Genomic DNA, 16,396 nt, shown 5'->3' with positions numbered 1-16,396 from the left:
TCATTCATCCCAAGAATTTTTGTTAGAGAAGGAAAAGAAATCTAGGCAATGTCTGACACATAATCTAGATTTGGGGGGAAGTAGATTTCAAAGGCAGAGGAAAGATTGGTAGACTCCCATGGACTAAAATGATACAGGGGAAGTTAGTTTAGGACAGGTGGCAGATGCTCAAGAATGAAACTGTGAAGACACAAAGGGCAACAACTCCAATTAGAAGAAAAAACAGGATTTATCTGAATAGATATCTATGTATGTACAAGAAGCTAACCAAACAACTGATCTCTTTAAAAGGAATGTACAGAAGATAGAAGTAAGACCTGATTATCAGGGATGGATATGAGTGTGTCACAGTCCTATTAAAACAGTATCAATAACTCAGAATGAGCTATGCTGATGAGAAAGGCCAAAGATAACAAAAAGGGATTGTTTAGCCTTGTTTAGACCCTGTTTAGGGGGTCAAATTAAGGAGAGAACCTTTGTGTGGAAGTGATGGAGTGATGACATCTGAAAGAGAAAAAAAAAGGGCAGAATTAGTCAATTCTTGACTTGTTTCCTTTTCTAAGGAAAACAACCCTAGGACTGAATATGACATAACAAGATACCCAAAATAACTAATGAGAGAGTGAGAACATCTAGCTTCCTTTGATAAATTCAACTCACCTGTCTCAGATCAGATATATACTTGGGCAGTTAAAAAAAATGGCAGGTGTGACTGCTGAATCAAAGTCAGTGGTATCTGAAAGATCATAGAAAAATGAGAGAAGCATCAGTAGTTTGGAGCAGGGAAAATCTAGTGTTAATTTTCAAAACAATGAAGATAATTGAATTTATAAGCTGTGCCCAGTGAGTTTGACTTGCATACATGGGAAAATTCTAAACTGGGCCAATTAAAAAGCTGGTTGGCAAAGATCTAAAAAACATAGCAGTGATTACAAAGAGTCAGTAAGTCTTCATCAAAAACAAGATGTGCCAGACCAAGCTTATTTCCCTTTATTGATAGTATTCCTATAGAGGAGTAGAAATCTGTGTATAGTTTACCTAGATTTTGGCAAAGTTTTTAATAAAATATTTCAAGCTACTGTTGTAGAGAAAATGAAGAGATATGGATGAAATGAAAATACAATTAGCTATATTCAGAACTGGTTGGATAGTTAAACTCAAAAAATTATTTTCAGAGATAAGATTTAAGTGCAAGTCTTTCCTGATCTTAAATCTAAGCTCTTTCCTCTACATTATGCAGATAAATATTTAAATGTATAAATGTTGTATCTGAAATTGCTGTGGATTAAATGCTCAGGTTGATTAATTGCCAAACAATTATACTAGATGTGTATCAGATGATTATTCATCTTTATTTTCATTGCTACAGAGTAAAAAACTTCCTCTCATCTTCCCCCCAAAAAAGTTCCTTCCAAATGACAATACTATAAAAAGGATACCAGTAATAAATTTAATACCTCTGCCCACTCTGTGAGTAGTGCAAGGAAAAACAGTGTTGTAACTTACATAAGAGATATCACTCCTGAGTGGCTCAGAGAATGCTAAGCCATGATACTGTGTAAATGTGAAGGAATTTACTTTGGTTGATTGCAGAGACTTCAAGAGAAGATATGGAAAGAAGTGTTTTTTCTGACTCCAGGCTCAGTGCTCTAGCCTCCTAGAGAAGAAATTTTATATAGAGGGGTATAAAATAGTGTATTTCTTCTTCAAAATCAAGTGGTAGGAACAAAATAGGGAGAGAAAAAAGCAGGAGAGAAAAATTTTAGGAAATACGATTTATGAACTCTAACATCTATATGGTATTCTCTCTATACTGAAATATCTCATTGGGTAAAAGTTGAAGGCCATGTGAAAATCAGAATATGGAAAAACAGATAGCTATGATTCTGAGATTTTGCTAAACCAAGGGGTTAGATATAAGGGCAATTTCTGCAATCAGTTGAATCTAACAACAAATGCTCTGATTCAATATCTCCAGAGAAATATTTCCTCAGAACATCCCGTATTTGTTTGCAGAATAATAACTAGACTTTTTGTAGGAATACAGCATCTAATCAATAGATGCAAAATCTGATCTCTGGTGGTACTGATTCCACTGGGGTGGATTTGCCATTTTGCTTTCCAGTTACATGTTGAATTAAGATCCTCAGTTTCCCCAGACTATTTTATTTCCTCTTATCTTTCTACATTACTGGCTTCCATTGCTCTTCTGAAGCTCAGTACTCATTTCTACCTTTGAATACATTTCAATTCCAACTCTGAGTTTCCTCTCAGAGATTCCATTATGCATCTGAAATATCTTTCTTGCCCCCAAGTGGCCAAACTCCCCTTCTTGTATCATTCAGAAAACTCATCAAATTCTACTTTCATGAAGTCCATCTTGAATAATAATGTGTGAAGTTATTTTGGAATACCATCCCTGTCATCAAACATTCATTGAGGCAACATGGAGTTGAAGGAAGAGAAGGAAATAAGGAACGTGTAGGTTTTCTAATCCTTAGACAGTTACTATCTGTGTGACCATAAGCAAGTGACACAATCTCTCACTCCCAGTTTTTCTCTTCTATAAAGTGAGGATAATAAGATTATTAACCTAATAGGCACATTGTGAACATCAAATGAGATAAGACTTGTGAAGCACTTTGCAAACCTTCTGGCTTATAGAAATTTTAGCTATTATTATAAGACATTCTCTAGTTGAGGAGACAAAACATAAATGGTCCCTCCTTATCTTTTTTAGATATGATGACCCCAGGGCTCAATAGGATAAACTAGATTGGAGGCATCTGAAATTCAGAGATTAGACAGATTTGTTAGAATAAGTGATTCAGAAAGGCTCCAACAGTGGACATCAGGAAAAATTTAAGCAGTTGGGTTAATATGGTGGTAGACAATAGATAGAGATCCAAATGCAAACAGGAGATGGTTAAGTGGTAGCAAAGGCTTCTGGCACATTTGATATTCTAGAAGAATGCTTGGAATTGTAGACAGGAGACACTGTCTGAGCATACCGCCTAGCAGCCAAGTGAATGCCTCAGAAAACCATCAAGAGCATTTGGTTGTTTTATCACATTGTGATGAAGACTATTCCTCCATCTTCATTTTCAATACAATTGGGCCTACATTCTGACACATACTACAGAAAAATGACAGTGAGCTAATACCCCAAATCACTTACTTTGTCATGAGACTCTTGAAGGAATCATTTCCTTCATTTGGAGCAAAATTGTCTGCAGATGTTCCCAATGACTACTGAGTTGATTTCATTCTTTGCACAATTTCCTGTGTTACCCTGACTGAGACAACTTCACATTCTGGCCTTTTTGGTGGTTTTCAGACCATAAGGAAGTGAGCACTGAACTGGGATTCAGAGAAAATTCCATTCAAGTCAAACTGCTTTTTAGGTGTATGACTAGAGGCAAGTGACAACCTTCTTGAGCCTCACTTTTTCATCTATAAAATGGGAGGCTTTGGGTTGGGTGATGTGATGAATGAATGAAAAAATTATTTTTTTTTATATTTCCACATTAGTCATGTGTGAAAGAAGAATCAGAACAAAAGGGGAAAACCACAAGAAAGAAAAAAGTGAGAAAATAGTATGCTTCAATTTATATTCAGACTCCATGGTTCTTTCTTTGGATATGGATAGCATTTTGCATCCTGAATCTTTTGGACTTGTCTTAGATCATTGTATTACTGAGAAGAGCTAAGTCAATCAAAGTTAGTCATTCCATGACTGAACAAGTTGTGGTATGTGAATGTAATGAAACACTATTGTACTATAAGAAATTATGAGCAAGCAGACTTCAGAAAAACCTGGAAAGACTTGTGTGGACTGATGCTGAGTGAAATGAGCAGAACCAGGAGAATGTTGTACATGGTAACAACTATGTTATGCGATGACTAACTTTCATAGACAGCCCTTCTCGGCAATGCAAAGATCTAAGACACCTCCAAAAGTCTCATGATGGGTAATGCTATCCACATCTAGAGAAAGAACTGTGGAGTTTGAATGCAGATCAATGCATACTATTTGCTCTTTTTTTTCCTTCTGTTTTGTTTTGATTTTGCTTCCTTGTGGTTCCTCCTATTGGTTCTAATTCTTCCTTACAACATGACTAATATAAAAATATGTTTAATAGGAATGTAAATGTAGAGCCTATATCAGATTGCATGTTGTCTTGGGGAGGCAGGAGGGGAGAGAATGGGAGAAAAATTTAAAACTCAAAAGCATATGGATGTGGTTCTTGAAAAATAAAAATAAATTAATAAAAAAGTTGGTCATTCCACAATGCTGCCATTACTGTGTACAATATTTCCTTGTTCTGCTCACTTCACTCAGCATCAGTTCACGTAAGTCTTTCTAAGTATTTCTGAAATCTGTCTACTCATCATTTCTTTTTTTTTTTGAGGCAATGGGGTTAAGTGACTTGCCCAGGGTCACACACCTAGTGAGTGAGTGTTACCTGTCTGAGACCAGAATTGAACTCAGGTCCTCCTGACTCCAAGGCCAAAGCTCTATCCACTGCACCACCTAGCTACCTCTCATCATTTCTTATAGCACAATAGTATTTCATTATATTTATATACCACAACATGTTCAGCCATTCCCTAATTGATGGGCATTCCATCAATTTCCAATTCTTTACCACCACAAAAAGAGGTGCATGTAGGTCCTTTTCCCTTTTTTATTATCTCTTTGGGATGCAAACTTAGTAATGGTATTAAAAAATTATTAAGCATTTGTTTTTTCTCAAGCACTGTGCTAAGTGTTGGAGATAAAAATATAAACAAACAAGACAGTATCTGCCCTCAAAGAGTTTATATTCTATTGTGAGAAGTCAATTCATAAAATAGAACTAAAAAGTATGGGCGGAGGTCCCAAGGGCAGAGTTCATATTCTGTCAGAGTTCATATTCTGTTGAGAAGGGAAGGGGAGGATGGCCAGAGTGCAAGAAGTATTATCTGAAAATGACCAGTAAGTGGTATGATAGCCTGGTCCTGGGCAAAATGAGAAAAAAGTTCATCTATCACAACCCAGGTTCCCATGATCATAGTAAAAAATCAAGTAGGAGATCACTCCTTAGATCCCTTCAAGCTCCTTATCTATGATCCTATTCTTTCAAAGAAATTCAGTGTTAGGCATCAAATGTCAGCAATGGAGAGCAGCCATATCTGTCATTATAAGTGAATGGGCTTTTGAAAAGTGGGAAACAAGATTATGGCTGCTCAACTAGTAAATGCCCCCTACACAAAGATGCAGAGTGGAGGTAGCTATCATAATAATGTCACATGAATTCAGTAAAAGCACCACCCTTCATGTGAAATACAAGTTAGAGCAAGCTGAGACTTAGGGGGTGTCTAAAAAGTAGCTAAAAGTAGTTCTATCCCTGGTACTGCAGCAAATGATTGAATGACTGACAACCCCTCTGTATGACTACTGGCATCTAATAAAGTAGAAAGAAAGGCAGTAATTGAGGTTGGTGATCTGGTCCAACTACTTGTCTCTGATTCAGCATGGCAGGTAATTATTGAATCAAGTATGATGTTCCACAACTGAAACACCCAGAAACTGAGTCCTATGATGGATGGATGGATGGATGGATGGATAGATGAATGGGTAAAAGGGTGAGTGGATGAATAAATGAAAAAGCATTTATTAAACTTTGAAATATCATCCCCTAGAGTCCATTTGTACAAGTCAGCATGGCTACTTGTGCTGCATATTTTGGGCTTATTATAGGAAGATGTCACTGTGTCCCTCAGAGAACAGGTATATGTTGGTAGGGAATCTACTCCATGCAGCAGAAAGGATTTAGGAAGGTGAGTAGAGATAGATTATTATTAGAAGTTCTCACCAATAAACTTTGATTCCAGAGTGAGCCAAATTGGCTCTTATCTAGGAAAATCAATAGGTGACATTACCTTTTGTCACCCTTTACCATGACAACCAGGGAAGAAATAGGTCTTATAGCGAAATAGTTCAGAAAGTAGGTAGAACAAGGTATTAAATTCCTTATGGCAGAGAGTAGATGGGGGTAGGTCAGGAAGGCAGGTAAGAAATCTACAGCAAGAAGACCTAAAAGCAGGTAATGGGGAGTGAATCACAAGAACAAAGGATTAGAGAAGGACTTAAATTTCTGAAAGGACTAGCCATAACAAAATTCAAGATGGAAGTGTAGGAGAAGTTATCAATTCAATTTAATTCAATAGATATTATTACCAAAATAGGATGACTGGGTAAAAGGAAATAAACAATTTACTTACTGGGGACAGGAATCCATGGGGCAGGTTTGGTCATAAAGGATAAAACAAGAACACATAATAATAAGTTAAAACAATAATACAAGTTCACAGAATAAAGGTTAACTGAATTCTGTACCCTTTCAGCTGGTATTCCTTATATTCTAGAGTCTAAAAAGGATTATAAGTAAACCTGAAGCTGAAATTAAGCCTAATTATTGATGCCAAAGTAGATTGTCTAGTTATTGGGGAACAAATTATATCAGTGAATACTGTCTAGCATGATGAAATTAAACTACATCATTACTTAGGGTATCTGTATCAAAACCTCCAAACATTGTGAAGTTATGAAGGGAAAATAGGTATTGGTGCTTGAACAGAAAAAAAAAATTATTACCCCAGGCTGTTACAGAGGTAGTTGAAAAAGGTATAATCCAGGCTAATGGTCATTTAGAGATATAAAGAAGTAAAAAAAGAAAGAAAAGAAGAACAAGAACAAGAACTGGTAGATATTATAGTGATGTGGTTGGAAGCCATTTTGGAGTAATGAATGTAGAAGAAAGATTGTGAGAAGATGTAACTATGGATTCTGGGACCATAAAAGCATAGAACTAGAGATGGAAGAAACTGAAGAGATTATCTGGTTCAACTCTTTCATTTTACAGATGAGAAAATTCCAGAGCCGAGGAGATTAAATAACTTGCTCGAGGTTACCTAGATAGCAAAGGTCTGAAGCATGATTTGAACCTGGATCCTCTAACTCCAAAATCAATGTTCTTCCTACTAATGCTGCCTCCCTAGATTCTAAGACTTAGACATTGAAACCCTAAGGCGATTTTAATATGCCTTTTTCAAACTTTAACAAAGTTGATATCGAGGAGAATTAGAAAGAAATAATGAATCTAAAAAAAGTTGGGAAAAAAGTAGATTTAATAGAACTCTGACAATTATTTAATTGAGTATAGCAGCTGCTCAGGAACCAAAGTTGGTTCTTCCAAGGAGAGCTTATGTCCCTCAAAGAACAATTGAAGTCAGCTTTTGAAATCATTAGGGTTAGGGCAACTAGGTGGTGCAGTGGATACAGCATTGGATTCAGAAGGACCTGAGTTCACATCTGGCCTCAGACACATAACACTTACTAACTGTGTGACCCTGGGCAAGTCACTTAACCCCATTGACTAGCCAAAAAAAAGAGAAATTATTAGGGTTATATAGTCTCAATCACATTTACATATTTCAAGACAAGAAAGTTCATATCTTAATTTTCTCTTCCCACTGCTAAAAAATATAAAAATATAAAGCTTTTCTTGTCCCTTAATAATTTTTGCTATTTATTTCAGACATCCAAAGGTTCTTCTTTTTCAAATGTAGTAATGAAACTTGGGTGCCATGCTCAAATGAAAATCTAAAAGAGAATATAACAAAATTGATGCTTTCTGACCCTACATGCCACACACTCTCAGAATTATGCTAGAGGGAAAATGCCCCATTATCCAATTCATGATAAATAAGAAGTGAATGTCCATATTGGTTTTTATTACCACTGTAATGCCAAGAACAACCAGATTCTAAGACCTACCAAATGGATAAAATCCTCAAGCTTCTGAACATGCTCAAGGAAGGAAGATCTGAAAGAAGGTAATTTCTGAATAGGAAATAGTTTTTTTTTTAAAAAAGGAACTAATTTCTCTGCTCTCATGAAAATACTTTTAAGGGAAGCCTTTAAAATTATTACTTGCCTGTTCACCCAAAATAAGTAACAATCTATGCTTGGCAAGTAGAAAATGCTGATTTCATTCATTTTCCTTTCAACCTAGTCTCCATGGGATTCAATCATGCCCACAGTCAAAATAGTAGCTACCAAAGCAAATATCCCAGACCATCATTAGAAAAAAACTCTTTAAGGTAGAAACCTCAATTATCTCCTTTAATATTAGTGTCATTTTTCTTCATAAATGAAACCCTAGGATTATGTTTTATTCAGGGAATTCTGCTACTAAGAAAAAGTATGCTCTATCTGATTGGAAGGGGTAAAAATATTTTCCATTTTCATGTTTTTTATAAAGGCATTACATTAATATATCACATTCCATTTATGCTTAACTTTGACTCATAGATCCTTTCAGCTATGTATGTACCTTAATCTAGTCTTTCCCCAACCTGTATTTTTTATTATTCATTTTCTATCACCAATTGTACTATCTTGCTTTTCTCACTAGAAAATTACATCCCATTTTCATAGGCACTTATTCCTGATTGATCAGGATGATTTTTGAGTTTTTAAGCTAACTTCTAAAGACATTAAATTAGAAGCTTCAATATTTCAATGGATCTCTGATCTAATAATGTAGATTACATTATTACAATCTACTCAATGAGTACAATCTACTCATCACATCTTATCTTGTAGGGATCTTGCCCATGTCTTCTCTTAAGTCCCTCACAGGAGTTCAACCAAACTTTCTGGAGACCATCTTCTAATTCTGCTAACAGTGTGAATATCAATTCAGATATACCAAAGCATTCAGATTTTCCATAAGCTGTCCTTCACTTTTACCAAGAAGGTCCATTTTATTTTATGGTCACACATCTCTCTGATGATATACCACTTTTTTTTTTATGCCTAAATAAGGAAGCTTCCAAAGAACACAGAAAAAAATGAGGTGGCTTAATTGTTTGGTGATCAGCACAATGCCCCACATGATGTGCTATAGGCTAAACATTTTTGATGGTGAAAGTGAAAAATCCATCTTAATTAGACTAGAAGAATGGGACATTTAGGTGAAAATAGGATAGGTCTTAAAGAGAAAGGAAGATTATATAGAGAGAAGTGAGATAAATTTATAAGAATACAAGTCATTCTCCAAATAATAAATGGTCAAATGATATGAATAAGAAGTTTTCAGACAAAGAAATCGAATCTATTTATAGTTATATAAGAAAATGTTCTAAATCACTATTGATTTAAGAAATGAACATTAAAACAACTCTGAAGGGGCAGAGCCAAGATGGCGGAGGGAAAGCAGTGACTGTCTTGAGCTCTCTCCCAAAGCCCTCCAAATACCTAAAAAATTGGCTCTAAACAAATTCTAAAGCAGCAGAATCCACAAAAAGACAGAGTGAAACAAATTTCCAGCCAAAGACAGCCTGGATGGTTGATCAGAAAGGCAAGCCGGGCAGGAAGAGGAGTGTAGTTTGGCATGGGCGCGCAGGCCACAGTGACTCTGGAGCAGGCCCCAGAGGACTGAATCACAGGCAGCTGTGATGGTTTCCAGACTTCTCAACTCCTGAACGCCAAAGACAACTTAGAAGGTCAGTGGGAAAAGTCTGTGACTGCGGTGAGAGAGGGGTTAGGTCTCAGCCACAAGTCTCGAGCACGGCCCAGGGCCTCAGCTTTTTCCTGAGCTTCTGGCCCACAGATTGAGGGGGAATTGAGTGGCTGATCAGAGGTAGATTGCAGGAATCTCTTTGCCAGTGCTGAGGCAGGAATCTCTTGCTTTGCCCGTGGTTGGATCTGGGTCACAGTTCTGAGGGGTGGTCCTGGGGCGAGGAGGAGCGCTGGTGTGGTGGAGCTTGTTGTGGCTGTGGAGAGGAAACACCTCGCCCCTTATCATACCACCTTGGAAGAACTGAAAATTTACAGGTCCCTAGAAGTATCTCTGAAAACAGCTGTACAAATCCCCGAAGCTAGGTCAGTACATTCTCCACATTGGAAGCACACTCTTATCTTAATGAAGAGTTTAAAACTCAAGTAATTGGCCAGGACCATGAGTAAGCAGTGCAAAAAGAGTCGGACTAGATTATCTTAGTGACAAAGAAGATCAAAACATACAACCAGAATGAGACAACAAAGCCAAAGCTCCTACATCCAAAGCCTCCAAGAAAAATATGAATCAGTCCCAGGCCTTGGAAGAGCTCAAAAGGGACTTTGAGAAGCAAGTAAGAGAAGTAGAGGAAAAACTGAGAGTGATGCAAGAAAATCATGAAAAACAACTCAACAGCTTGCTAAAGGAGGACCAAAAAAATACTGAAGAAAATAACATCTTAAAAAATAGCCTAACCCAAATGGTAAAAGAGGTCCAAAAAGCCAATGAGGAGAAGAATGCCCTAAACAGCAAAATTGGCCAAAAGGAAAAGGAAGTCCAAAAGATTACTGAAGAAAATACTTCCTTAAAAATTAGAATAGAACAATTGGAAGCTAGTGACTTTATGAGAAATCAAGACATTGTAAAACAAATCCAAAAGAATGAAAAATTAGAAAACAATGTGAAATATCTCATTGGAAAAACCACTGACCTAGAAAATAGATCCAGGAGAGAGAATTTAAAAATTATGGGACTATCTGAAAGCCATGATGAGAAAAAGAGCCTAGACATCATCTTTCAAGAAATTATCAAGGAAAACTGTCCTGATATTTTAGAATCAAAGGACAAGATAGAAATTGAAAGAATCCACCGATCTCTTCCTGAAACAGATCCCCAAAGGAAAACTCCCAGGATTATTGTAGCCAAATTTCAAATTTCCCAGGTCAAGGAGAAAATATTACAAGCAGCCAGAAAGAAACAATTCAAGTATTGTGGAAACACAACCAGGATAACACAAGATTTAGCTTCTTCTACATTAAGGTACCGCAGGGCATGGAATATAATATTCCGGAGAGCAAAGGAGATAGGATTACAACCAAGAATCACCTACCTTACAAAACTGAGTATAATCCTGCAAGGGGAAAAATGGTCATTCAGTGAAATAGAGGACTTTCAAGCATTCTTGATGAAAAGACCAGAGTTGAATAGAAAATTTGATTTTCAAATACAAGACTCGAGTGGAACATGAAGAGGTAAACAGGAAAGAGAAAATCATAAGAGACTTATTAAGGTTGAACTGTTTACATTCCTGCATGGAAAGATGATATTTGTAACTCATGAGACCTTTGTCAGTATTGGGGTAGTTGGAGGGGAAAAAATTATATGCATATATATATAGATATAGATAGATAGAGGGCACAGGGTGAGTTGAAAATGAAGGGGTCATATCTGGAGAATAAAATTAAGGGGTGAGAAAGGAATATACTAGGAGAAGGAGAAGGGGAGAAGGAGAATGGGGTAAATTATCCCACAAAAAAAAAAACAGAAAAGAAAAGGCTGTTACAGTGGAGGGCAAAGGGGGAAGGTGAGAGGGAATGAGTGAATCTTATTCTCATAGGATTTGACTTAAGGAGGGAATAACATACACACTCAATTAGGTGTGGAAATCTGTCTTACCCTACAGGAAAATAGGGGGGAAAGGGGACAAGAGAGTAGGGATATGATAGAGAGGAGGGCAGATTGGGAAAGGAGGTAATCAGAAGCAAATACTTCTGAGGAGGGACAGGGTCAAAAGAAAGAATAGAATAAATGGATGGGTGGGATAGGATTAAGGGAAATAGAGTTAGTTTTTCACAACATGTCTACTATGGAAGTGTTTTGCATAACTACACATATATAACCTATGTTTAGTTGCTTGCCTTTTCAATGAGGGTGGGTGGGGAAGGAGGAAGGGAGAAAATTTGGAACCCAAAGTTTTAAAAACAGATGTTTAAAAAAATATTTTCACATGAAACTAGGAAATAAGAAATACAGGAAATGGGGTACAGGAATCCATCCCACTCTACAGGAAAATTGAAGGGGAAAGGGATAAGAGAAGGGGGGGAGAGATAGAATGGAAGGCAGACTAGGGGAAGGGGCATTTAGAATGCATGCCATCTTGGGGTGGGTGGAGGGGCGAGATGGGGTGAGAATTTGGAACTCAAAATCTTATGAAAGTAAATGTTGAAAACAAAAAAATAAATAAAAATTACCATAAAAAAACCAACTCTGAGTTACCACCTCACACCTATAAAGTTGAATAATATGACAGAAAAGGAAAATGATAAATGTTGGAACAATTTGGAACTATGCCCAAAGGGCTATGAAACTGTACATACCCTTTGATCCAGTACTATTACTACTTTGTCTGTATCCTGAAGAGATTTTTTAAAAAGAGAAAAAGGACATATTTTTACAAGGATATTTATAGCAGCTCTTTTTATGGTGGTTAAAAATTGGAAATTGAAAGGATGCCCATCAGCTGGGAAAATGGATGTACACATTGTGATTGTGATGGAATATTGTTGTGCTATAAGAAATGATGAACAGAATGATTTCATAGAAACCTGGAAAGACTTACATGAACTGATACAGAGGAAAGCAAGTTGAATCAAGGGAACATTGTACACAGTAACAGCAATATTGCAAGATGAACAATTGTGAATGACTGTGCTATTCTCAGCAATACAATGATCTAAGACAATCCCAAAGGACTCATGATGAAAAATGCTATTTGCCTCCATAGAAAGAACTGATGGAATCTGAATACTAAACAAAGCATAATATTTTTTTTCTCTCTTCTTTTCTTTCTTTTTTCTTCTTTCCTTCTTTCTTTCAGTTTTCTTCTACAAAATGACTAATACGAAAATATCTTTTACATGATTTCACATCTATAGTGTGTAATGGATTGCTTACCATCTCAGGGGTGAAGGAGAAGAGGGACTGAGGGATAGAATCTAGAATTCAAATTTAAAAAAAAAATACTAAAAATTTTTTTACATGTAATTGGGGAAAAAACTAAAATATTATTTTAAAAAGAGATAAGGGTAGAAAAAGATGTTGAAAGACAAATGGTGTCTCTGGATGAAAAAAGTTACCTTCTGGTTCACACAAGTCACTTTTTGGAGTCATTCATTAAAGCCAAGGAATAATACAATTAACAATGAGAGAATCATCCAGAAAAAAATTGATTTATCTATAATTCTAATCAGAAATTAATTTCCAATTAAGATTATGCTCCAAATAACTTAAAAATAATTTTTCAACTTCTTTCCAAATCTAGAGTTCTAGTCTTATACTCACTCATTGATTTCATTTGTGGACCTCAACCCTCTCTCATTTTCTGAAATTTATACCCTGTTCAAATTTATAGCTTCCACATTTTCTTACCCATTAGTATGTTTCTAGGACAAAATTCTTAACTTGTTTTATTTCATGGGTACTTTTGGCAATTTGGTGAAGCCTATGTGTCCCTTCCCAGAAATAATATCTTTAAAGGCCTGCATAAAATAAAATATACCATATTATAAAAGAACCAATTATATTGAAATAGTGATCAAATATATTTAAAAAATAAATTTATAGACACTTTGAAGTCTGTCCATAGACTGTGGGGTCCATGGATCCTAGGATGAGAACTTCTGATCTTTGGAGAAGATTTAGAATCTGGCCAAAGGAAGGTCTGTAAGACTTAATTTCTGCAGGTGATACAGAATCTAGAGTCTCCTGAGCAAAGAAAAATTATAGAAAGTCAAAGATGGAAGGTAGATTAGAGAATATCTGTTTAACAACCTCTTTTTACAAATGAGGAGGCTGAGAGTAAAAAAAAAATGAAATGGCATACCCTAAATCGTTAAGATATTTAGTGGCACATCCAGAACTAAACCCCATATCTATGACTTCAAGTAATCCTGAGCACTTCCAGATCACATGACCAATAAGTGGGCAGCTATATATTTTCTCTGATCCTCATAACCTCTCAAACCTCCTTAAAACAGAAATTATGCACCAAAAGATAAAGCAAATAGTAATATTTGCTAAATACTATTTCCATGGTTTAGGACATCAAGCCTATCAAAATCAATACAAGATTTTTTAAAAAAAGGAAATGACATTCAGTGACCCTGAGCTCACTTAGTACTCCTCTCCCATCTCCCACACTACCAGCAATGAAGCTGCACTAGGAGCCCAAATAGTAAGTACAAGACACAGGCTTCCATCAAAACCTATCCACATAAAAGCCATCTAAAAGCTGCAACTCAGAAATGCCAATGCAAGGAAAAACAGGCTCTGAACTGCTGGGGCAAAAAGGCTCTAAACTGTCAATGCTGGGCCAAAAAATTAAGAAACCTAAGGAGCAGGACAAATTACCAGGACAGAATTCTGTGAATGTGGGAAGCTGGGTAGCACTCAACCAAGAGTGATTTACAGTAGAGAGCTGGGACCAGTTGTGATCATTCAAGAGTCAATTAGGGCAGAACAAACTGCCCAGTGTGGGCAGAGTCTGAGGCTGTTTGAGATCCAGCTATCAAGGACACTACAATCACAGGGGAGGAAGTCAGAAGTGAGCAATAAGTAAAATAATGGGGTGGGAGAACTGAAAATACCAAAGATTCCAGGAAGAAGAAATATCAGAGACATTGAACACAAACAGATAAATCAAAGGGAAAAATCAACAGTAACAAGAGAAGGAAATATGGCCTCCAGATTTAGTAAACAAATTCAGGCATCTATGAATAAATACTGCAAAGTAAAGGAAAATGACCCAACATTTGATGAGACAGAGGGGCCTGGGGAAGTTAAGGAGAGCATGGCACCACAGCATGGTATTCCTAAGTGGTTTAAATATAAATGAGAATTATAAGAGAAAAACACATGTCCTGTATTATAAAAATAATGAGCACCAGTAGAAAAACTTTAATCTGCATTGGCAAGCCTCACCCAAGAAACAAGAGAGAACAACAGATTGAGAATGCAAGTACACAAAAATGAAAGCTAATCTAGAAGAAGAAAAAAAATAAGCATATTCAAAGAAAATATGCTCACTATACAAGCCTATGGATCTTGAAGATGCATAGAGACTACCTAAAGATCTTAGGTCTCCTAGAATATAACAGGACAAAAAAAATCTTAAAACCACAATGAAGGAAACAATAGAAGAGGACTACCCAGAACTTCTGAACATAGAAAATTAAATACCAATTTAAAGAATTCACAGACTGATTCCAGGGGAAAAAAAACTGCAAATTCCACGACATATAATAGTTAAATTTTAAAACTGAATTCAGAAACAAGTTCTATGACTTATCAGAAGGTCCTTCAAACACAAAGGAAAAGACATTCAAATAATGCAAGATTATTCCATAAGAGAAAAAGGAAGAGGGAATGGAATAATGTGTTCTGAAGATGTTCAGGATACTTATCCCACAAACTGAGTCTAATGATACAGGATAAAAGATAGGTGTTCAATAAAAAAGAAGAGTATGAAACATTTTTAAAAAGACAACCAGAACTGAAGAGATTATTTACCTCTCAAATATCCCAAACAACAGAAATGGAGGAGTGAATAAATGCAGACAGCAATAGCAACAGTTACAACAGAAAGAGCAGTAACAGACTTCTTTCTAAATGAACACGAGACAGAGTGAAGATAGAAATCTGGGAGAGCTATTAGTGAAGAGGTAAATAAGGGACGTTATATGGACAGAACCTGCAACCATGCCTATAGATGAATGCTTCTTTTGTGGGACTAAATTACAATATGGGAAGGTACATGAAACAGGAGGAGGGGAGCAGGGCAACAGAGAGGAGCGAGTGATGACCTGGGGTCAAATCAAGGGATAGCAATGAGTGGAAGGTGACTTCTGTGGTCTCAACAAGAGAAAAGCCTACAGGGATGGATGAGGAGAAGGAAAAGATCTTAAAGACGAGCTAAGGAAGGAGGCCTTACTTTGGAAGAGGGAGTGGGTTCTACTGATAAATGTTCTTGTGAGTAAAGAGAGATGAGGACATTACACTGGACAAGGCCTACGGGTTTTGGTGCCTAAAAAGTCTACTTGTCCTGGGAAGTGAGGAGTTGGAACCCCTAGGGGCAACCGGCACCTGGAGAAGTAGGAGGGCATGGATGAAAGAAGAAGATTTCTAGTTAAGTGTAGGGGGTAAAAAGGTCATAAAAAATGCTGAGCTTCCCGCTTGACCCTAGCACCACTTTGAGCCATTACACTCTATCTTTCCTCTTCTTTAAAATCTTACTACTCAAAAAAGTCGTCTCTACTCATTGTTTTCACTTCATCTCCTCTCAACGTATTCCTCAACCTCTTACAGTTCGTTCTCATCACTCAAATAAGTTTGTTTTCTGCAAAGTAAGCAATGTTCTCTCAATTCTAAATCCTAGCAACTTTTTTCAGGCAGTCCTTCTTGACCTCTCTTTCCTTCTGAATGTTCTCTTTTCCTTGGTTTTTAGTGACAATTTTCTTTTGATTCTCCCCCTTCTTGTCTATATGCTCTTTTTCAGTCTCCATTTCTTTATC

The sequence above is a fragment of the Vombatus ursinus genome, unplaced genomic scaffold, assembly GCF_900497805.2.
Source record: "Vombatus ursinus unplaced genomic scaffold, bare-nosed wombat genome assembly UNPS02014832.1, whole genome shotgun sequence".
Taxonomy (NCBI): domain Eukaryota; kingdom Metazoa; phylum Chordata; class Mammalia; order Diprotodontia; family Vombatidae; genus Vombatus; species Vombatus ursinus.
The sequence above is the reverse complement of the archived record's forward strand: the minus strand, read 5'-3'. Positions refer to the sequence as shown.